Source organism: Rhodnius prolixus, unplaced genomic scaffold (assembly GCF_049639745.1).
Source record: "Rhodnius prolixus isolate KJV_2025 unplaced genomic scaffold, Rpr scaffold_9, whole genome shotgun sequence".
In the NCBI taxonomy this organism is placed as follows: Eukaryota; Metazoa; Arthropoda; class Insecta; order Hemiptera; family Reduviidae; genus Rhodnius; species Rhodnius prolixus.
Genome location: NW_027411604.1, coordinates 7,170,337 through 7,195,081, shown reverse-complemented (window position 1 = coordinate 7,195,081; position 24,745 = coordinate 7,170,337). Strand labels below are relative to the sequence as shown.

Sequence of the window (24,745 nt, the reverse complement as noted above, 5' to 3'; positions counted from 1 at the left end):
TTTGGTCTTATTTTTTATTATTATTATTATTTTTATTAATTTCGTTGTGATGTAATAAAATAAGCTTTGGAATTTACCTGTTGGAGAGGTAAATTTGCTCTAAAACACCTGTATTATTAAATTTGGACATTTCCTTTTTTGGTATTGTAATACCATGTAGGCAAATACAAATACTCTTGGTCCACGTTGTTATTCTATAATTATCATTCTCAATTTGGTTTTCATTAAAATATTGTGTTTGTTATAGTGTGCATTGATTTTATTATCATTTATTATTGGAAGATATTGAAACCAATCTTTATTGTTTCTTTTACCTCTGCTACTAGAGAACTACATTATGTAGAGCAGCGTTTCCCAACCTTTTTTTTTGGCTCGCGTCACCACTTGGTAGTACATCATGCTAAATTGTACCACTTCGTAAAAATGATTGTCTTTCGAGAAATTTGTTATACCGAGTGTTATTTTACTATTACTATCTTTATTTGTATAGAGATACCAATGTACCTGTTACAAAGGAGTTCCAAGTTCATGTTCACTTCATAAACTTTGTAAAGTGTAAGATCTTAGTTTTAAAACACTTTTTTTAAATTAAATTTAATGTTGCTTGGATAGAGCTTACTCATTACAATCAGTCTCCTTAAGCAGATCTTTACACAGTTATCATTCAAGCTCTGTCACATGATAATTCTATTAAATTTTCTTTATCTTTTATCGATAATGTTGTAGCTTTTCCTAAATTTTCTTTATAGAAGGGGTTTGAAATCCAATTTTATCATTCGTGTTTTCGGGTTTTGGGGAAAATACTCCATGAAAGAAAATTTTAATCCTGTTAAATGTGCTATTATATTTTCTCGTATATCTCGAGATAGATTAACCTTATTACTGTAAATATCAAATCTGTACAAAATTTTGATTCGAATGACACTTCATTCATGTAAATCGGTGCACGTGTCAATAATTCGAAACGATTGCTATACTTCCCCTTAACAAGTGTAAGAGCTGATCGCCGCTTTAATGTTACATAGGGGAGCCCTAACTCTATCATCCTACCAAATTTTATCAAAATCGGGCCAAGATTTACAGAGTAATTAGTAATAATAATTTTGGAGGGGGCCTTACATTAAGGGGGCTAACTTCTCCCCCATTCGATGTACAGGGTCGAAACCCCCAAAAGGCACATCTACATAAAATTTCGAATCGAATGACACCTCATTCATGAAAATCGGTTCACGCGTTTAGGCGCTACGTTGTTTACAAAAAAGGTAACAAGAACAACAAGAAGAACAAGAACAAGAACATTGTTTGAAAAAGCGGTTTTTGCTCATTTTCGAAATCTATTAGATCTGGGTTGTTGCAACAAAATTACAGCTATAAAGGAGGGTTTGCCCTATATTTTAAAGAAAATTTGGGAATTTTATCTTTTGTAGTAAAAGAGAAAAAAATTGTCAAAGTTGGGTGTTTTTCAACGTTACGCTTTTTCGTGCAGTTTTTGACGATCAACCCTTATACAACTGTCCTACCGAACATTTTTAATTAACAACTTTATTGTATAATATTATTAATTTTTTGCTACAATCAGCGCGTTGGCGCTATAAGTAACAGTGTTAACAGAACTATGAATTACAGAGGTATACGAGTGGAGAAGTTACCCTGAAGTTTTAGTAACTTGTGTGACAAAAGGAATGTTAAGGTCAGTGTGTATAGTCAGGTTTGGAGACATAAAATGGAGCGTGTACAGTAGTTCGAAGTATTTTAAATTGAAGAGTTTGAATCCTTTGGAGATTGGAGCGTTTGGTTGAACCCTACAGCTCTATTCCATACGCCCAGATGGGTTTCAAAATAGAAGTATAAATCAATCTTTAGTTGCCCAGAGAGAGTTTTGATCTATCGTCTAAGAGTAATTTAAGCAGTCGATAGCGTCTGTTCAGTTCTGTTCTTTTAAGCCTAGTGTGGAGGTATTATTAATTAAAATAATTTGTATGTATTATAGGGAAAAATCGTTTCTATGACATTTTTATTATTTAAATTTTTTATGTCCGCCATTACTGATTATTTTTCGCGTACCACAGGTTGGGAAACGCTGGTGTAAAGGTATTCCCAGTTGCAGGTGAAGGGCCATTTTGCAATTTTGGGTATTACTAAAAGAAGTAATCTGAAAGGAACAAGATTCTTCAAGTCTAAAATTATAAACTACCATTCTAAGACCTTTTTTTTTTGTCTTGATTTGATTTTTTTAGCGCACCTTGCTTTCATTGAATCTGGTTATACACACACTATTTTCTTGTTGCAAATATTATAATTATATGCATTTATAACAAAATATTGCATGTAAAAACTAAATTTAAGTGCTGGTTATCAAAGAAGTGGTAAAGCGAGGAAGATCTTTGTAGAGTGTCTTTAATTACAACAGGGTGAGACAGAGAGAGAGATGAAACTGAGTAAAGCTGAAACTTGTAATTAAAGTTGGCGAGACTTTCAGCTATGGTAATAACTGCTTTATAGTACCATCATCAGCCAAAGCATCGTGAGATGAGCGCCAGCGGTTTTACGCTCTGTCTGATCTGCTTTGCTCATGTAATATGTGTGTTTTACAAGTGTTGAGTGTTGTAAATTGTTAAGTATCTCAGTTGTTACTATAAGATAGTGTGTTATATAGTCCTTATTCCACTTTTTAGCAGTAATACAACCGTACAGTGTCATACAATTTAATTAAAAGGTATCTACCTAATATTAGAATTGAAATGGATATCTAAAAAAAGACAGGTGTAAGGATCTGCCAGCTGTAGTTTTGTAACCCGTTCTTTACGTTCTAAGATCAGTATCTTACTCAGTACCCTTATAAAGAACCAAATTGTTCTTAAATTTGGGAACTCTGTGTTCTTATCTGGTCTGCATAGATCTGTGAGTGTACCAAGGAAGTTCATTCGCGGATGTTTTTTTTCCCCGCCATTTTGATAAAAGTCAGGCGTTGTTTCTTATCCTTAACAACAGCACTGCATCGCTATTAGGAGAATTACGTCGGCTCGAATGCTGAAGGAAACGTCGTTGTTGTTGCTGTAATGGATGTTGCCTTGATAAATGTTTTATTCCGCGTTCTGCCGTCATTCTGTAGAACCCCATCTCAAGTAAACGTCAAAGAGTGCTGAAATTGAGCGCTTTTAGCGGAATCTTCAGAATTAAAGTTGAAAACAACTTTGAGTGAATTCTATTGGCTCTATACATTTCAGTATTAAAACTATAAATCAAAGACCAAATTTGATATTATGCTATATTTAAAATAAATTGGTCGCGATAATTTGCAGAAAAAGAAGACAAGCAAGAATCTTTTCCTTAAATTCAGAGCTAAACTTGAGCTCATAAAATTTAATTGGCTCCACAAATCAGCTGAAATAGTATCAATAAAAAAAAAAAAGTCCAGATACGTGAGTAGGAGGTTAGTTCACAGGAACATTACATAATGAGAAGGACACATTTGCGTGAAAAGGTGGCTTTGTGATGAGCATACAGGATGTAGGAGAGTGCTGACGGTATGAGACAGGCCAGTTGGTCCAGGTTGCCACTCTAATAGCGTACTATTTGCACACCTGTTTTGAATAGTAATGTAAGTGAGGAACAGCATATACATTAAGATATCTATCTAAAGAGGGACCATGCCATAGAAATATTTGGAAGGAATACGATACGATGTTAGTCCAACATCCATTAACCTAAAGTACCTCTTTGGAGTGGATGTTTTTTTTTTACTTCCTCTTCTTTAAAGGAAGCACTCCAGCCGTGTAGATTTACTGTTTGAGTTGTCGGCGGAAATACACTTTTTGGACGGAACTTAGTACGGAAAAGTGGTATTTAGAAATCTCTACTTGTATGTATATGGACCCGTTTGCTGTGGACAGCATAACTTTTAAAAAAAGTTAAATAGTATTAAGTTAATTGGTCCATTCTTTTACTGCCACTGAAAAGCCACTGAAATAGTTGATAGTCCAGATCAGTCCAAAAGTGTTTCACGTAAACTGTGAGATTTTTCCCCATTTTTTCCCCTTATCTCAGGCTGCATCCTTCTGGCTTCTATCTCACAACACCTGAGCTGTGAGGCCATGTGTTGGATCCAATTTGTGTCCAATCTTGAGCTTACCGCGCCAAACAGGAAACCTCCACTACAATCTGCAATCATATGCAAATCCAGTTCAAAATCTTTCTTCTGGAACTCTTGCTGAAGACAAAACGACACTTTTCAAAAGAGAGTGGCCTCGTGATCTTCTTTCTAGTGAAGAGAGTGACTGTAATAGTTCAGTATTTTGGGGTGGAACAAGAGAGAAAGAAAAGAAATATTTGATAACGTTCTGTTGCAGTGATAAGAATACGAAAGTAAATTCTATCATCTAATGATATTTTTTGACCTGCACCTAACCTATCGTTTTTTTTTAAAAAAATAAGTATTTTATTGCATTCTACATGTTGCGATAAAAGTATTTATTTCTAGCTCACCTATAAATCCAATCTTCCAAACAATTTCCAATCAAATCTAAAATTCTGACAGCAGCAGTCACATTTGCGTGACATATTGGGTTCATCGATTATCTGTCCGTCTTACTTTGTGACATTGTACCTTAATTTGAAACCTTTTCAACCCTTGACATATAGCTTTGATATAGCTTTATCAAACACAAAATGGTAAAGCCTTTTCCTTTAAAAATTGGACAAAAAAAAGAAGCCACCGGTTTAGAGCTTCTCAAAAATGGTTAGCGCTACTTTTAGTTTTAGAATCCGCAGTGAATGTCTCCTCAGATTTTCTTCTTTTTGATCCCGCTTAAATTTTCTATATAATAAATGATCTCTAAACCAAATAACAGCTTCATATATCATATCCTGCTTCCTCCTTAATCTTTTCTCGGAGAAATATTAGAAAAACCCCTCGCAAGATCTGCAATCTATCCTAGAGTTTTCTCAGATTCCTTCTAGTAACAGTTAGAGTAACAATTAGTAAAAACCACATCACAAATCTTTGCATTAAAACGATGCTTGCTGTTATCTCCTGGAACATTTCTATAGCTTTTTTTTGCCTTCTGTTATCATGAAAATCGGTTCACGTGTCAATAATTCGAAACGATGATGTACTTCCCCTTAAGAAGTGTAAGAGCAAGTCGTGGCTTTAATGTTACGTTGGGGACCCCTAACCCTATCATCCCACCAAATTTTATCAAAATCGGGCCAAGATTTACAGAGTAATTAGTAATCATAATTTTGGAGGGGGCCTTACATAAAGGAGGCTAACTCCTCTCCCATTCGATGTTTAGCGTCGAGACCCCCAAAAGGCACATCTACATAAAATTTCGAATCGAATGACACCTCATTCATGAAAATCGGTTCACACGTTTAGGCGCTCCAAAAAAGGTGACAACAAGAACAACAAGAAGAAGAAGAACAAGAACAAGGCCAATTTTTGAAAAAGCTGTTTTTGCTCATTTTCAGCAATTTTTGCTCAAAATCTAACAGATCTGGGTCGTTGCAAAAATATTACAGTTATAAAGGAGGATTTGCCCTATATTTTAAAGAAAATTTGGGAATTTTATCTTATGTAGAAAAAGAGAAAGAAATTGTCAAAGTCGGGTGTTTTTCAAAGTTACGCTTTTTCTTGCAGTTTTAGACGATCAACCCTTATACAACTGTCCTACCGGACAGTTTTAATCTATCACTTCCCAAAACTTTTCCATCCTTAACAGAAATCCCAAAGGGCAGAATCCAGTTTGCCAGTGCTGATATCTTACCGTCATTAACGCAATATAGACCCTTTTGTAATCCTATAATTTTCTCAGAGTTATTTGAATTCTTCCCCCATGTGAATTCCCTAAAAATCAAAAACATCTTTATCTCTTATGGTTATTTACTACTTCCTTCCTGCCTATAGAAACAATTCGTTATCTAAGCAGTAAACGGGGGGCAGATTAATGTGGAATTCATTAAAGGAAACAATGAAATCGTCCTAGAGCTTTGGCACTTGGGATAAAGTGCTTGTCGCCAAACTAGGAATTTTAATAAAGAAATTTTGTACTCAGTAATTTGTACTTAAATTGAAATGCTCTACCCATTAAAGCGAAAAAATGGTGATTTAAAGGAAAAACCTAATCTCTTTCTCTGTCCTAAAATGAATTTTCATGGAAATAATTTCAAATAACGTTTAGTAGTAATAATTTTAATTCAAATATAAATGCAAAAATATTTCCATTATGAATAGAAACAATTTACGCTATTTTGGATAATGCAATTACTGGTGCATAATTAATACAACAGCCTAAAAAACGGAAACAACAACGTGAAATAAATAATTAAAACAAAAAACTAATAAACGTAAAACGAGAATGTTTACGATAAAATAAATCAACAAAATATGTATTTTTCGTATTAAAAATTTATAGTAATTAAAACTGTCCGGTAGGACAGTTGTATAAGGGTTGACCATCAAAAACTGCACGAAAAAGCGTAACGTTGAAAAACACCCAACTTTGACAATTTTTTTCTCTTTTTCTATAAAAGATAAAATTCCCAAATTTTCTTTAAATCTTACTCCAAATTCTCCTTTATAACTATAATTTTTTTGCAACCACCCAGATCTAATAGGTTTCGAGAAAAAAGTTGCCGAAAATGAGCAAAAACGGCTTTTTCAAAAAATGTTCTTGTTCTTGTTCTTCTTCTTCTTGTTCTTGTTGTTGTTCTTGTTACCTTTTTTGTAAACAACGTAGCGCCTAAACGCGTGAACCGATTTTCATGAATGAGGTGTCATTCGATTCGGAACTTTATGTAGATGTGCCTTTTGGGGGTCTCGACGCTAAACATCGAATGGGAGAGGAGTTAGCCTCCTTTATGTAAGGCCCCCTCCAAAATTATGATTACTAATTACTCTGTAAATCTTGGCCCGATTTTGATAAAATTTGGTGGGATGATAGGGTTAGGGGTCCCCAACGTAACATTAAAGCCACGACTTGCTCTTACACTTCTTAAGGGGAAGTACATCATCGTTTCGAATTATTGACACGTGAACCGATTTTCATGAATGGAGTGTCAATCGAATCGAAATTTTGTACAGATTTGTACTTTAAAAGTCTCGACGCTATGCCTCATAAGGAGGGGAGTTTGCCCCACCCAAATAAGGCCCTTTCTAAAACTATTATTACCAATATTTCTACAAAGCTTAACCCGATTTTGATAAAATTTAGCACGAAGAAGTGATTAAAGCTCCTCTACGTGGCTGTGAAGTGCCATCATGCTCTTACACCTACTAAGAGGAAGTACTGCAATCGTTAAAATTATCAATGAGTGAACCGATTTACATCAATGAATTGTCGTTCGATTCAAAATCTTTGCCTTTTAGAAAGAAGTACTGTAATCGCAGTTTATTTTTCTTGCTCCTCTTAAAAGGAAGTACTGAAATCGCAGTTTAATTTTGCTATTTACGTACAAATACCTTCCTATTTTATATAAAAAGGCTTTCTCAAAAAAATTGTTATTGAGGATGGTTTGGGGACCACAACTATAACCATTCTTTAAAAAGATCTCTCCAGTGGTAGTTACGGTTCCGATTTAACACCTTATCAGGTTATAATGATAGAATAGCTTATTCCAAATTTTAAAAAAATCCAATCTGTAAAGCAGATATGTAACTTTGCTAATAGACAAAAAGGAAAATCTGTCCAAAAGGTACAAAAATCTCCTTAACAAAAACTTACAGTTTAAAAAGTTAAGTATAAGGGTTGATTAAACGCCAAAAGGTACACAAATCAGCAAGTACCCAACATTTCATTAATACTTCATTGATATTATTTAAGTAATTTTACCGCATTAATTTTCATTAATATTTTTTAAGAATTTATTAGATGTCACATACCCTTATGCTGGCCAGTTCATTCATAATAGTTATAATTGTGATAAAATGTATATGATATCTTCGTATAAATAGGTACTTTATTTTAACTCTATTCCAAATTATTCTTCTGATTCTGAAGTTGTCACATATACATGCATGTTAAATTAGAAAAAGACAAATTTAGAGTCGGCTACTGTTTAAATTTGAATCACGGAGGATTTAAAGCAATATTTCAGTCTTGAATTCGTCTTACCGAAATATTCGTGAGGACAAATAACACACAGTTAATAACAAGTAGATTATTCAACATTATTTATTCATTTCTCAATTGTAATTTAATTTAGTTCCCCTAATTTTACTTATGGTAAAATACTGGAATAATTAGCTGTCCTAAAAATATGCATATCTTATTTATTTTATATTACATATACACAACATTGTGGGAAGAACACCTAGATGGAGAATGTAATTGAAGAAAACTATATTATTTGCGATAAAGCCAGATAATTATTACCTATTATTATAAACGTTTGACTACTACATAAAATAACAATTACTTTATCGAAGAATGAACTTAAACCGACGATTTTTATTTAAAAATAAAAATAAATAAAATCATTGATGTATGTTGGTGTAAGCAATTTTTAAAAAAGTTTATGAATTTTTTAGCCTCATATTTTTTTATTTTTTATAACGTTTTCTTTTTCACCAGTGATTAATAGTTTGATTATTATAGATAAATAGATATTACAGTCAATCTAAGTTAAATGGTGTGCTACTTGAACAAATATTTTGTAGATGAAAATGACCAGCATAAGGGTATGTGACATCTAATAAATTCTTAAAAAATATTAATGAAAATTAATGCGGTAAAATTACTTAAATAATATCAATGAAGTATTAATGAAATGTTGGGTACTTGCTGATTTGTGTACCTTTTGGCGTTTAATCAACCCTTATACTTAACTTTTTAAACTGTAAGTTTTTGTTAAGGAGATATTATTTACAGATGCGGAAATTTTGTAGGCTAAATTAAAGGCAGAACTCTATGCCTAGAAAGGTTCCAAAGTATAAAATAGAGGGCGTCATACATATTTACAGGAGGGGTACTCCCCCCTCGGCCACCTTTATTCACATATAGTTGTGGGTCTGGACTAGAGTGGCTTGGTTGGAATATTTAATTAGTGCGGAATTTTAAAATAGAATAAAGGGCGCATATAGTTTTCGTACCTGCCAGTAATTGCACGTCGAGTGTAATTGAGGCACAATTCTGGCTTTTATGGGCTAAAGTTTAAATTTAATAATTCAGGGCTAAAGAAGCATCAGTACCAATTTTGCGTTACGAAATTCTACACTCTCTAAATAATCGTAAACTAATTGAGTGAAAAATTCGTGAAAAACCCAATTCTTGTTTATACTCGTATATCTTTATAGTTTCTTACAAAAATTACATAAAGTGAAGTATTAAAGCTTATTCGGCAAAAGCTCTACGATCTGGAAAAAGAAATTAAGGGTAAATATTACGCTGATTTACAGCCTAGGATTCCCAACAAGCCATGGTTTGTAGAAGTACTGGAGGGGGAAAGGCAATTTTACACAACAATAATGCGACTGAGGTTCAACCATAATCTCACAAATCCGCATCTGCATAAAATTAAGTTATTAGATAGTCCCAAATGTGATTGCGATAGCGGGGAGGATGGGGACATCGATCACCTCCTCTTCAGATGCAGCAGATATAATAAAAATAGAGACAAGTTCCTAAAGGAATTGGCAACACATGTACGATTTCCCTGTAGCGCTAAAAGTATTTTAGCTATAATGAATCCTGATGCGCTACGAATTATTTACAAATTCATTAGAGAGAATAAAATAAAAATATAGGATGCAGCTAAACTCCATAGTTGCGATTTTAGTTCTTAATTACTCAAACAAGTACTATCATAACTACACTACCAATTACACCACTCTAAGCTCACATCAAATAACGAAGTCACATTCAGAGACCATTGTGTTGTTCTAGGAAGGAATGTCAGTACGCAGCGCTCAAGATATCCTTATCTCATGGAAGCCACGACGCAGAATGTAGTAGAAGAGTGGCTGGCATGACGAAGAAAGAAGGGAAAGAGGCTGCGCTATTCCTCAAATTGAATATTGGAAAAGATAGGGCTGGTTTTTTTCCACCAACATATTGGTAAATTGAGGCGCTGGAAGCCAACTGTAATTGTTCATGCCAATATGTTGGTTTTTTCCAGCCCTCATATAAAGTAATGGTTAATGTGCAAACAAGACCACTATAACAATAAATAAATAAATAAATAAATAAATAAATAAAGCTTATTCCGTACAATTACCTGTAAATTACCTTTATAACTTTTCAATTTGAGTGGTTATTGCATAAATAAATTAGTTAAAATGTTTAGTAAATAAATAAAATAAAGAAAAAATAAATAAATAACTGAAGGAACCTTTCAGACACCTCGCATTTCCGATCTCCTGATTTACGATTTCACTCCTACTTCCACTCTAACCTGGTGGGCATTTTAGCAAATCCATTAATCCTCATTTTTATGGTAAGACCACGCGAATTGAAATACAAGTTTTTGCGGTAGCTGGGGTGTTGGTTGATGACAACAAAAAAAATGGTTGGAGTAAAACTGGAAAGGCATTTTAATAAATTGATTTTGTCGGGATCCCGGGATTTTGGACGCTAAATTCCTGTAGATAAATCCATCTTAATAAAACACATACCCACAGACCTCTAGACGGACATTAACGGTCGAAACTCAATAAAGTGAAAGTAAAAATAATAAATTTTCATTTTGGAAAAAATTTACCGAGAGAAGAAAAGATAGATTGTATTTATTTATTTATTTTACTTTATTTATTTACACAACTGCAGTATATTGCTGCAATAAGTGAAGCCGATACAACATGATACATAGTATAAACATGAGTAACGTGAGGGGAGAATTCACCCATTGGTGAAACACCCGAAGAATAACAGTTCACTATTGTGCAGTGGCACTTCATTGAGAAAAGCCGGCGGCCACCAGCGGTTCAACCGTCTTGCGAGTATTTCTATACAATGAAGTAAGTTGGGGATATTAGCGTGGAATTTAATGTTACGGGATCTTGCAACTTCTGATACAACAGGGAACAAGGAAATCTCGGTGCAGGGTAGAGTTTGGTACAAAGTAAGAAGCATTAGCGGATTCGTCGGAGTGGTTTTGACTGGAAGGATTTTGGATTTTTATAGATATTGAAAACTTTCGCTGAGCCCCAAAGTTCCATTCCGTAAGTCCAGGCAGGTTTCCAGTATCATTGTGGAGATAAGTCGTTTATTGTTCAGTGAAAGTTTAGATCGTTTGTCGTGAAGTGTAGAGAGAATTTTGAATCGTCTGTTTAGTTCTTTCCGTTTGAGTCTAGTTTGTGGATTCCAGTTAGACTTTGCCCATGAAGAGTCCTAGGTACTTCACACAATCTGTTGTGGGAAGAGGAGTGAGGTAAACAGGTGGAAGGTTTTATTTTACATAAAATTTAACTCGCTTCATTTATCTGCTTTATTTAAACGATACTGATAGATAATTTTGATACAATTAAAAAGAATATTATATGGACAATGGATTAGTTGGTTAGCCTGTGTATTTATTTGCTCAGTGTACCGTACAAATTTATGGGCAAGCAGAGAGGGGGTGGTTTTTGCCATGGTGTTTGGGATATAGTTGAGGGGAGATGAGGAGGATGCGAGGTCTGTTGGTGGAGGACCAAGGCTGGGCACGCTAATAGTACATTATCCGCACACACCTGTTTTGAATAGTAATGTATGTGCGTCAGTACGTAGAGAGAGTGAGATAGCGGGAGGGTGGGGGTGATTTCTGCACATATGTGCGCGTGTAAATACCTGTCTGTACATTGTGGAGGCTGTGGTGCCAGTGCCTCTTCTAAATCTACACACCCATATCAATATTACGCTTCTCATCAATTCATCATTATTTATCTTGTAATTCTGCCTGTCCGGTAGAAACATTACCTACCACTGAACACTAATAATAATTAAGTTATACTTATCTATACGAAAAAGTATCAAGTTTCAGTTGCCTGTATATTGGACATTTTTCCATAAAGTGATAGCAGAACATTTTCTGTGAACCACTACTTTTTCGCACATCGGGAAACTCTCGAAAATTTATTAATTTTTTAAATTGCTTTTACTAGATGGGAGAAACGTTGCAATTGAGTTTAATTCTGGAAATATCTGTTCCAATAAACGTGAGTCCAAAAAAAAAGTTCTTTTAGTGAATTCTGTGTTGGGTCCAGGGACGCTGATTGAAGAAAATTCCAGGATCAGAAGTCCTTCTTATTGAATGAATTTTTCCCTCCTTCCTGAGAAATTTTTCTACTTCATAATTTTGCCTATAAATATAATCATTCGCGTAGATCAGTAACTTTAATTTGGAATAATTTTATCCAGCAAATGCTCTTCAGCATTTTGTTGGGTTCCCCTCTTAAGCTGATTTCGGGGTGTAAGGTGCAGTTTTCCTTATCTCTGGCAATTAACATTTTAATTATTATCTTAGTAATGAGCCCGGTACTCTTTTTAGTGTCCTGATGGCCTTTTTATTTTCGCTAAGAACTATACAGTCCATTACTGGACAGTAAGCTGGTAGTGGCCTCTAGAAAGCAGATAATCTAGGGCTCTCTTAAGAGCACGGCTGAATTTTGGACAGAGCAGTTCGGCTTTCTAGCCCATCCTGCTGTTTCCTTACTTAGCTAATTCCTACTCTAACAACTTAATTTATTATTTCTTTTGTATTCCTACTTACTCATGTTAGTAGTAGTAAAAGTGTAAGAGTAATGCGATTGTGCTAAATTTTCTTAATCCTAGAGTTTATCCCAGAAATACTCAGAAACACACTTTTCTGTGTTCCCTGAATCCTTCTTTCAAAAAAAGGTTTTCCTAATAGGACGGTCTCTTCTCACATTCAGGATATGTTTGAGGTAGAGATTAACAGGGATATTTAAACTCCCACAAATGTAATCCTTCCCAAAATTTCACAATAATTATATTACTTTATTTAAAAATACAGAACAAAAATATATTCATGAAAAAAAATCAAACAAGTGATGTACAGCTTGGAACTAGTCCGTCTGCTGGAGGTCGACGTAAAAACAAAATATGAGATTCTTATTATTATACTAAAGCAATATACAATATAAATACCCTGGTATGGCACGATAAGTGAAAATAGAACAGTCCGTTTAAGATTGAACCATAACGGAACTCCAAGCCATCTGTTCCGCATTGGGGTTCTCCCAGATAGGCAGGTGCATATGTGGGGAACCAGACGCTGTTGCAAACCACCTAATTTTGGCATGCCCTCAAAGGAGTAAAGGTCGGGACTTACTTTGGGAACTACCAACTAATTTGCAATAAATACTGATGAAGGCTAATCTGACAACACTCAAGGCATTAGTAAGACATATCAACAGTAATCAAATTTCAATATAAGTAATTAGTTAGATACCCGTACATCATATTTCATCATCATGGCTAATCTGCTCGCTCAGAAGGCCAAAAAAAAAATAAAATAAAATAAAATATAAATATAAATAGATTATAATACAAGTTAGAACATAATACGAATAGATTAATAAATGCACAACGGTGACAAAATAAAATTATAATGACTAATAAATTATAATAAATGTACAGAAAAAGTAATCTGAGATTAAAACAATATAAAATTACTACCTCAATAAATCTCCTCTGATCTTAAAAAGCCATCTTAGCTCAGTCAAAGACAGACCCTGAGTCTGAACAGAGACTAATCTAAACGTATTAACGTTACGTTCTAATTGTTTATAAAATACGAAACGAGAGTAAGAGGCAACTTGCTCGTACTGCTCATTCTGGAACTTAACCGTTAGTTTGTTCAACAAATCATCGGAACATCTTTGGCCATTCATTTGATATTGTTCAAAGAAAAAATAGCGAATCGAAAGAGAAATTCTGTACACCAGAAGTGTACCACAACTTGAACCACAGTGTACCACTATTAATGGTGCTCTAAGGGCGACTATTTTAGGAAGACGAGAATCTGGGAGTTTAAGTAATTTAAATATTTTTTTTAAAAAACCTTGCGCAGTGGCAGTATCGTAACCAATGAAGGCCTCCTGAGGTGCGATTATTGGCTAGTTGAAATTTTCTCAGTTTTCAGACTTGAAAGCTTGACAAAAACCCAACAGGATGTACGAGGGTCGTTTGAAAAGTCCGTGGAAAGTCAGAGAGATAGCACTACTGGCGCGTATCGAGGTTATGTTTAGTTAGTAGCATCCCTTGGAAGAACACACACCAAGTTTCAGCCAGATCGGTCTATTTCTTTGTGTTTGGCATTCGTGTGAATCGAGGAAGTCGAGTGATTTTCAAAAAATGGACGAAAAAGAATTTCGTGTGTTGATTAAACACTACTTTATGAAAGGCAAAACACCTCAGGAGACTAAAGAGAAGCTTGATAAACATTATGGTGACTCTGCACCTTCGATTAGAACAGTTTATAAGTGGTTTCAAAATTTTCGGAATGGCCATATGGGCACAAGTGACGCTGAACGTTCTGGACGCCCTGTTGAGGTTACTACTCCAGAAATCATTGATAAAATTCATGATATGGTGATGGATGACAGAAGAGTGAAGGTGCGTGAGATTGCTAGTGCTGTGGGCATCTCGAATGAACGGGTACATAATATTTTGCATCAACATTTGGACATGACAAAGCTATCCGCAAGATGGGTGCCGCGATTGCTCACGCTTGACCAAAAATGAAATCGTGTGACGTGTTGCAAGGACGGTTTGCAGCTGTTCCAGAAGAATCCGCAGGACTTTAAGCGTCGTTTCGTCACTGTGGATGAAACATGGATACATCACTACACTCCTGAGACCAAAGAACAATCTACGAGTAAACAATGGATTACCAAGGGGGAATCTGCGCCAAAAAAGGCGAAGACCGTTCCTTCGGCCGGAAAGATTATGACGACTGTCTTTTGGGATTCGCAAGGAATAATCCTCATCGACTATCTGGAAAAGGGTAAAACTATTACAGGTGCATATTATTCATCGTTATTGGACCGTTTGAAAACCGAGCTGCAAGAGAAACGCCCACGATTGGCCCACAAAAAAATCCTTTTCCATCACGACAACGCACCAGCTCACACCTCAGCAGTTGTGGTCGCAAAATTAATGGAAATAGGGTTCCAACTCGTTTCACATCCCCCCTATTCTCCAGACTTGGCTCCCTCGGACTACTATTTGTTCCCCAATATGAAGAAATGGCTGGCGGGAAAAAGATTTTATCCAACGAGGAGGTGATTGCAGAAACGAATGGCTATTTTTCAGACTTGGACATATCCTATTATTCGGAAGGGATCAACAAACTAGAGCAGCGTTGGACGAAGTGTATAAGCCTAAAAGGAGACTATGTTGAAAAATAAAAAAGGTTTACCCCAAAAAATTAAGTAGTTTTTATTTTTGCACGGACTTTTCAAACGACCCTCGTATACTCCTTCCGCCAAGGAAAACAGAAAGAAGCCGATATTATTTTCAAACTATTCGATAGCCCATAAAAATGATAGCAACTTACTTGTCTATGAAAACAAAATGTGGATTAATTCCTTTAAAAATAGAAAGATTAGATTTCAAGTATTATTTCTATTTGCGTATCTACTAAATCCTAATTTAATGTTCAAACCCATTTTTAATTACTTTTCTCTTTTCTTGCTATTTAATGAACATACTTTTAAGCACAGCCTCATGGATACGTTAATAAAGGAAGTTTATATTCCATCACTCACATACCTACAAAACTCCAAAGTTTTCTTTTTAATTAAAAATGATTTCAGTAAGGGTGAGAGATAAAGAGAGAGGCTGCTTCCTACATATTAAAATGAGAGCTCATAATATCAAATGCAGTGCACAGATTTTTTTGGTTCAAATAATTGTGTTAAGCGAAGAATTATTAACCAAACAAAAGGTGAATGATACGAGTATGAGAGAAGAATAAAAATACTTTTATGAGGAGGGCATAACCACCATAAATTTCTCTTAAGTGTAATTCTGGTTTAAACGAAGATAAATTATATTTCAGGGCCCGTATAGAAAAGAAGAAATTAAACTGCGTAAAACAAAAGGAGAACATTAAGCTTCACAAAAATGTACATCCGGTGTGGCAACAAAGCCAAAGTATAACTATTCACGAAAGCGACACATTATTAATGGTTCAAATAAATATTGCACAGAAAAAAGAAATCTAAAAATTTATTAAATCCAACTATTTCCTTTTGATAGAACCGACCAATAATTAAAATCAAAATCAAAATGGCGAAAAAAACACTCGCGTAATTTTTTATCAATTCGATTTTTCGAATAAAAACTGAATTTTTACTAAAATAACATTAGGACTTCAAAATTAATTTGAAAGGTGACATCATATAAACATTTATTGAAATCACGATATTTCCTTGAACTTGGCCCCAATAGTCTGCCGAATATTCATTCGGCTCTCTTGATTATGGCCTTTATAATCATCCGAAGACGAATTGAACTTCCTGGCAGGTTTCTCTCAATATTTAATTATACTTTAGATTTTCTTTCCCTGACGTAATTTTTAATGGCGTCCATTCTTTTGGTACATAACTCCCAACTTTAAAGAATATTTTCGATGGTTTAAGGGAACTGTCCACTAATAAATGGGTCGTTACGACAATAAGCAGGCTGAGAGCGAACCACGCGGTGTGCGGATCGTATCTTCACAGGATCAACAAAAAGGTCCTCTCTCTCCTCTTTGCGTAGATTGCAATGAGGCGGAGGATTTCAAACATATAATAATGATATGTCCACGTTATGTAGAGTAGAAAGGAAACGAATGTTTGACGACCTATACAGGTATTTTAGATGCACCATTTCGCTACGAAGACCTAGTATTCTTTATCAACATCTCTGTGCTTAAAACTGTAGCAGAGCTAGCATTGAAATATGAATGTATTTAAAAGTTATAGCCGAATTAGAATGAATGGAAGAAAATGATTAGAGAAGGATTACGTGATTTTAATTTCGGTTAAGCTATAAGGATGGCAGGAATATAGAGTACTGATCCATCCATTAGTTGTAATATGTAAGTAAATAGTTGTAAATAGTAGAGGAATGACTGTGTGAAGCGAATGTATTTATAAGTAAGAATGGAGAGTGAGTGATATTCCAGTGATAAGCACCTAGACGATGCTGGCTGTATGGCGAAAGCGAATGCCAAAAAAAAAGAATATTTGTCAATTTGAAGAGTATTCCTTCCGTTTTATCTTTCTAGGCTGAAATAGATTATTCAAATAATGTTGAAAAAGTTGTCTTCCAACACATGTGGATTATAGAATTAAGATGGGAAGTAGTAATTTAAAGTAAAATCGATCTTTATTTAGAATATTGAATTTTTTGTTCTAAATTAGTATTTTTTCTTTTAGTTTTTGTTGCTAAAATTTTAATGGATTCAGTTAAAGTAACAGATAATTCAATTATAGAAAGTTTGCTCCACGTAGTTGATGGGCTGTGAAGTCACTTTACTGATAGTGCTCTACAATTAGTTACGACACTTGGAAACTAGTTGCAAAATCATTGTGATCGATTTTAATTACATTGCACTTGGAGACTTATCGATTGTGAATTAATTTGATTGTTGTTTTTTATCATTCTATGGAAAATAAGTCTACTCAAAATTGGCAATAGAGAGGGGGGAAAAAAACTTTCTTACAAAATGTTTTTGATAAAAGATTTCGAGTTTTTTTTATTTTTTAGAACAATTTTAACAATATATTAGCAAAAACGGAAGTGGTATTTCCTGGTTAACCGATTTCTTTCCTGCCTCTTATGAGAGCAACACTACTGTTGCAATTTCCGATTTCCAATTCGAAAATCTGTACAATACTTTCTCTTACTATAGTAAGATTGCAAGAGAAAGTAACCATAATAATACCAGCTAATTATAAATTTAATTATAGTCCCAATTTAAAGAACTAGTTTGTAATGTATAAATAAACTTATTGTGTATACGAGTCTATTCAAGTATAGCTAATGTATCATCTACATCTCTGGTGGGTGATCCCAAGTGTACGGTGATGCAGCGAGTGGTTCAAATCATAATTGTGGTTGATTGACAGGAGCTGGTTAATAAATAACGACCAAGTGACAATCTCATGTCACTCATCAACCACCGGCTAAACTACACTCTATCTTTGTTAAACGTGTTTGTTTTATTTCTTATTTCTGTTGGTATACAGTTCATATTTTTTCTGATCTCGTTCAACCCTTTACTTTCTTGATAGTCTTTGGAGTTTCGCCGATTTAATCTAATATTTTAAACAACTAATTCATGTTTTTACGAATCTTTGTTTTGTTTAGGTATCTTAATAATAAATTCTTTCTTATTTTTTTGGCATACCTGTCTAAAAAGAGGAAATACATATTTTGAAATTTCTTGAACTGCATAAAACTATATTAAGAGCGTTTATCTGCATGAGTGGGAGTGAATGCGTTCAAGATACTGTGTATTCCCTTTTCGAGAGCAAAGACGGCAACAGATGTGGCTGGCGCATGTATGTTAAGAATAACTTTAGTCTAGATGTCGAAAATTGCGATTGAACATATAAGTATACATCCTGTACTAAACCGTTCTTTATTGGGCTGTCCCTTTCACTTCCGGTTTAAGCTTGTGGTTAGCTTATGAGAAGATTAATCCAGTTAAAATTAAAAAATAAAAATAAATATATAAATATTAACCTGTAGAGTGTTTGACGTGTATACTCGTGAAAAATATAAAATTGCCATTAACTATAAAAACTAGAAATTTTAATAAAATACAATAAGAATATTATTTGATGGGACGTTTCATTTATCTTACCAATAGAACTGCCAAGTATTTTATACGGAGAGGGGTGGAGGGAGTCAGCCAAATGATAAGTGGTTGGTACATGTTTGGTCTCCGCAATAGAGATTGGGAATTAGGCACACAAATAGAAGCTCTCAAACCTTGTGCAATGACGTTTTTACCTTAGATAGAGGTTCAGACCTCCAGTACGAGCATACACGTCATTTTGCTCATAATTCAAAAAGCTCTTCTCTTCCTTGTAAAAGCTCTTGCGTCTCTAGTTAACTAGGCGGCAATGCATACGTGAAGAGGTGCAAGATTTTTGAATGAGCACAGAATGCTCTGTAATCTCAAGCCACAGAGAGATTGCAGAAAAAGTCGCTTGGTTGTTTTGACCTGCGTTCGACGTGTATACACGTCATTGTCTGATTTTAATTCCGCACACTGTGGGTTTTTTTTTTAATAACTAAATTCCACGCTTAACTGGTTAAAGATGAGTTATTTTTTTTTTTTAAAAAAAAGCAAAGATGCTTCTATCTGTATAACAGAACTGGAGTTAGTAGAGGATATATTCTCTTTAGGGAGAGATAGGTATCTGATTCCAAGGAATGAATGGTTGTTCGCTCCCATCTTTATTTAGGGTATCATCTTTGGATGATCTGGGATTGGGATTGATACCAGAGAAGATTATCCCTTGACTACTGGGTCTCTTCTCATTCTAGAACTTTCTCGGAAAACTTGATTTCCTTTATTATGGGGGGCGGGAAGCCATACACAGGAAATCCGGTGAGCTTAGGGAATGGCGTGAATTGTATCTGGGTTTGGTTATCGCAGCTGTCCACTTTCTCTACGTGGGACTTCCCTGCAAAGGTTGGCTGGGTTAGAAGGGGGAATCTAGCTTGCCTAGAATCCTCTATCCCTTTGAGTTTCGAAAGTTTTCTTCACGATATCTAGAGAGAAAACGTAGAGAGTGAAACGGAGTTGGTACTAGTGAGTTATCCCTTGGTACTGTGAAGTCTATCTATCTCCAGAATTAAGCTCAGTATGTTTTTTTGGTCGCAGAGTACCCGATACCAAAAATATGCATTGATGTCTTTTATAAAATAAGCATTTTTTTGTTTAAAAAAAAGAAAATTGTCAAAACTCTACAATCAATCTCCTTACAGGTTTGTTAACCTGTATTCTTCGTAAGGTACCAATCCCCACTCTTAGTATCTGTGTTATCCAATTTAACATAAAACTTGCGTGACTCCGTTGCTATAACAACTATAGTTTTAATATAGCCTACATCTAAAAGAAGAAATAGCAAAAAAAACAAATTCTATGCAAGATTAATACTGAGACGTATATGGTCTGACGTATAAGTTATTCAAGTCATCACTTCAAAAGAAGCCCCCCGTAAACAGATTACCAAAAGAGATTTTTTTTTTTCTGGTAGGTTGTCAAGAATAATAAGCGAAGGTAGTCCAAAGAAACAGCGGTGTGTATGAGATTGAAAGAAATGAGTCGAGCTTTGATCTTGGTCCGTTCTGCGCATGGCCTACATCCATTTGTAGCACCACTCTCTTCTGCTTATACGAAGGTCGTTTGAAAAGTCCGTGCAAAGTCAGAGAGATACCACTACTGGCGCGTATCGAGGTTAGGTTTAGTTAGTAGCATCTCTCGGAAGAACACACACCAAGTTTCAGCCAGATCGGTCTATTTCTTTGTGTTTGGCATTCGTTTGAATCGAGGAAGTCGAGTGATTTTCAAAAAACGGACGAAAAAGAATTTCGTGTGTTGATTAAACACTACTTTATGAAAGGCAAAGCGCCTCAGGAGACTAAAGAGAAGCTTGATAAACATTATGGTGACTCTGCACCTTCGATTAGAACAGTTTATAAGTGGTTTCAAAATTTTCGGAGTGGCCATATGGGCACAAGTGACGCTGAACGTTCTGGACGCCCTGTTGAGGTTACTACTCCAGAAATCATTGATAAAATCCATGATATGGTGATGGATGACAGAAAAGTGAATTTGCGTGAGATTGCTAGTGCTGTGGGCATCTCAAATGAACGGGTACATAATATTTTGCATCAACATTTGGACATGACAAAGCTATCCGCAAGATGGGTGCCGCGATTGCTCACGCTTGACCAAAAACGAAATCGTGTGAAGTGTTGCAAGGACGGTTTGCAGCTGTTCCAGAAGAATCCGCAGGACTTTAAGCGTCGTTTCGTCACTGTGGATGAAACATGGATACGTCACTACACTCCTGAGAACAAAGAACAACATAAACAATGGATTACCAAGGGGGAATCTGCGCCAAAAAAAGGCGAAGACCGTTCCTTCGACCGGAAAGATTATGGCGACTGTCTTTTGGGATTCGCAATGAATAATCCTCATCGACTATCTGGAAAAGGGTAAAACTATTACAGGTGCATATTATTCATCGTTATTGGACCGTTTGAAAACCGAGCTGCAAGAAAAACGCCCACGATTGGCCCACAAAAAAGTCCTTTTCCATCACGACAACGCACCAGCTCACACCTCAGCAGTTGTGGTCGCAAAATTAATGGAAATAGGGTTCCAACTCGTTTCACATCCCCCCTATTCTCCAGATTTGGCTCCCTCGGACTACTATTTGTTCCCCAATATGAAGAAATGGCTGGCGGGAAAAAGATTTTATTTAAACGAGGAGGTGATTGCAGAAACGAATGGCTATTTTTCAGACTTGGACAAATCCTATTATTCGGAAGGGATCAACAAACTAGAGCAGCGTTGGACGAAGTGTATAAGCCTAAAAGGAGACTATGTTGAAAAATAAAAAAGGTTTACCCCAAAAAAATTAAGTAGTTTTTATTTTTGCACGGACTTTTCAAACGACCCTCGTATTAGAAAACAATGTTTGCTTTACGTCAAAGGTTGCCAGACTTATCCGGAGACTAAGGCGCATTAAATGACGGATCATGGGCGTACGAAACATTTTTTTTTTTTTTTTAAGTGTCCTGACAGTGATCTGTCAAATCTGAGGGCAGAAATCTTGACCCGCACTCGGACACGAGGAAGTCCAGTACACTGCAAGTGAAGCCAATTCCTTCCGCAGTATTATTGCCACTGTGGAAATGCTGTGCCCAAAATGGGCAGCAACCGCCCGCCAATCTCTGTTTTAAACACACCCAGCAAAACCGACTCTCTCTTCACCTCTTCTTCAGCACGTGCTTACAAAAGAATCTCGTCGGTGCCACCTGATTATTACTGGTAATTATTTTTGGTGACTGAATCACAGTTTCAATAGAATGAAAAGTTAATGCCAATTTCAGTCATTATAAACTTTATTATGCCGAGCTTTCGACCTAGGGACTAGGTCCATCTTCAGGGCTGTGGAACATATTTACAGTGTGTTACCAATTAATTATATTACGATGAATATGTATAGTGTAACGAAAATTTACAAAAAATATTTACCTAATTTACAATATACTGTTTTTACATCATTAGAGGGTTGGTGTGTCTTCTGTCTTGTCTGTTCATCGACTGAATGTGATCGGTCTGTGTGTGATATGTGTTTGGTTTGTGTTTGGAAGTCAGAATTGCCAATTGTCAAGTATTTTGCAGTAAGTTGGCGTATATGTTGTTTAAATTGTTGGTGTCAGTTTTGAAATTTAGACTGTTTTCTGTCTTAGATATCATTTCTAGTCCCTAGGTCGAAAACTCGGTAGAATAAAGTTTATAATGCCTGAAAGTGGCATTAATTTTTCATCCACCTGATTATTATTAATAGTATTTTTATTGGAGACTGAATCGTACCGCGCTACATCTTGCTTTATAGGAGCGCCTATTCGATAAAATACGAGTAGTATCTAACAGCTGACATATTTATTAGCGCTATAAAATTAGAACAACCTGCTTGTGAGATCCAAATCTCCGACAGAATTTCGGGAATAAATTTCAAACTTTAAAATGCAAAATGAAATATAATTTTTACTATTTTTAGAATTTTTTATTTTTTTACTTTCTATTAATGTCCACTTAATTTATGTAGCCATAAAAAGACAAAAGACACTTTTATTGTCTGATAATATGACCATAAAAATAAAGAACAGGAAACATGTTAGGGCAATGCCTCATTCTGAAGCAGACAAATCAAAATACTAATTTCCTATTCCTGTCAGCAATCTGATTTTCTGTAAAAGATGATTCTTTTACTTTTCTTTTTCAAGTTTAAGACGCTTTTACTGTAAATTCAAACCCTATTATGAAAGCGTTGTTTGTAACGAAAGAACATTGTCTGGAAGCTAGCAGTGGGGTGAAATATAAAGCTCCGAGCGATAATTTAAGCTTAGACGTTAAAAGCGGTCTGCCACGGCAGGCAGCGATTCAGCGGTCGTCACGGCGGGTCTGCGATATGGGGACGTCACACAGGACGCGATTCTTTTGTTAGAGCGGTCCACAGTTTGGTAGCTTTCTTCTTGTGAAGTAGTAGTGCGTTTTTTTTTTTTTTTGTTATTTGTTTTATTTTTTATTATATTAAGTATGAGCTCGGACGAAGAACAACTCCTTCTGCTGTTAGCTTTGCAAAGCAAAAAGGTGAAAAAACAAAGTTTGGTGCGCAAGGAAGAGAACAATTAGGGGAATAACACCACTTATGTATCGAACTGGAATCACATGAAGATAGGTTTTTTTTAAAAACATTTTCATAACGTTCCGAGTGAATTATCAAACAAAACTCTGTATTTGCCCACATTTACCTATAAAAATTACAATTTCTTTACTCATTTTTGATCAAAGGTGGCTCTGGCGGTCACGTTGAAATCTGTAATTTTGTACTACCAGATCGCTTATCGTCGCGACAAAGACTAGCCAGCGGCTAGTAGACCGCGTTCTGTTTTGACAGAGATGATGCATCTTTGTGTAATACAACTAGACCGCCTGACCGCGATCGTTGCCCGTCGCGACAGACCACTTTCTGTGGGCCCAAGGCTTAATTTTCCATTTGACGGTAACCCTCAAAATTGATAAAAATTGAACACATAGTACAGCAAGAAAGCAATGAAATGCTTTTCCAAAATTGACGGAGAATATTCTGGCTTGAAAATAATAACAGAACAAAATATCATTATCTTTTCGAAAATTCAGTCAATTAAAGTGACCACTTCCATTGATTCCCTTAGACAAGCCATCGAGTACTTGAACACTCACAACCATTACTGATACAGGAGTGGAGATAATACGCATGTGCAGATAGTCATGAGAAAAACTTTTGATAAAGTAGGTGAATAACGGTCGGGTATATTTTTTAAAAAAATGTTTTATTCAATATGATTCATCTGAAAAAAAGATGCATTTCCATGCCTAGTAATTAAAACACTAATTAAAAGACAAGTTTTTTTACTTTTTTCTAAAAAGAAATTTTGGGACTCGGCAACAGTTAATGGGCAAAATAATTTCATAGTTGAAGAATTTTGAACAATACAATTGTGAAAACAAAGCCTATTTAGCATTACCATTTTTTAGTCCCGCTTACCCAAAACAATCTTCTTGTTTTTCTGTTTCTTTTTTTGTTATTAGTCGTGGCCACAGATCCTTCTTCGTCGGGGGCCGGGGGAATGTTGTTTCTAAAAAAAATTGTGAATAGCTGTCTTTTGTTTGAATGCCTCTTTAATTTCACAGCCAACTATATAGATATTTGCATGTTTTCCCTTTGTTCGTTTCAAGTAAATGATTTCAAAAAGAATTCCATCCCTTAGTAATGATACCCTTCTGAGTATTTGTTGGTCTAGTTTTACAAGTATTTATTATCGTGATTATTTTTATTTATTTTTTTAAAAAAGACTTTTCGCCTTATAATTTAATTTATTCAATCTGACACTGAATGGAGCTGTGTTATATAATAGCTTTTGTGATATATAATAACTTTGTCCTATTGTTTGATCAGAGAACACGTTTTTGTAATATTGTAAACATTATTGTAGAGCACCATAGTAATAATTTTAACGCA

The 24,745-nt window shown here is 35.2% G+C and overlaps 1 protein-coding gene and 1 pseudogene across 10 annotated transcripts in view; both read left to right on the top strand.

The window, feature by feature from the left end:
* The window catches only part of Tpst (tyrosylprotein sulfotransferase), a 332,855-nt gene that overhangs the window by 125,291 nt on the left and 182,819 nt on the right, over positions 1 to 24,745 (top strand). The window lies entirely within an intron of this gene.
* Positions 13,996 to 14,073, top strand: LOC141454833 (U4 spliceosomal RNA; annotated as a pseudogene).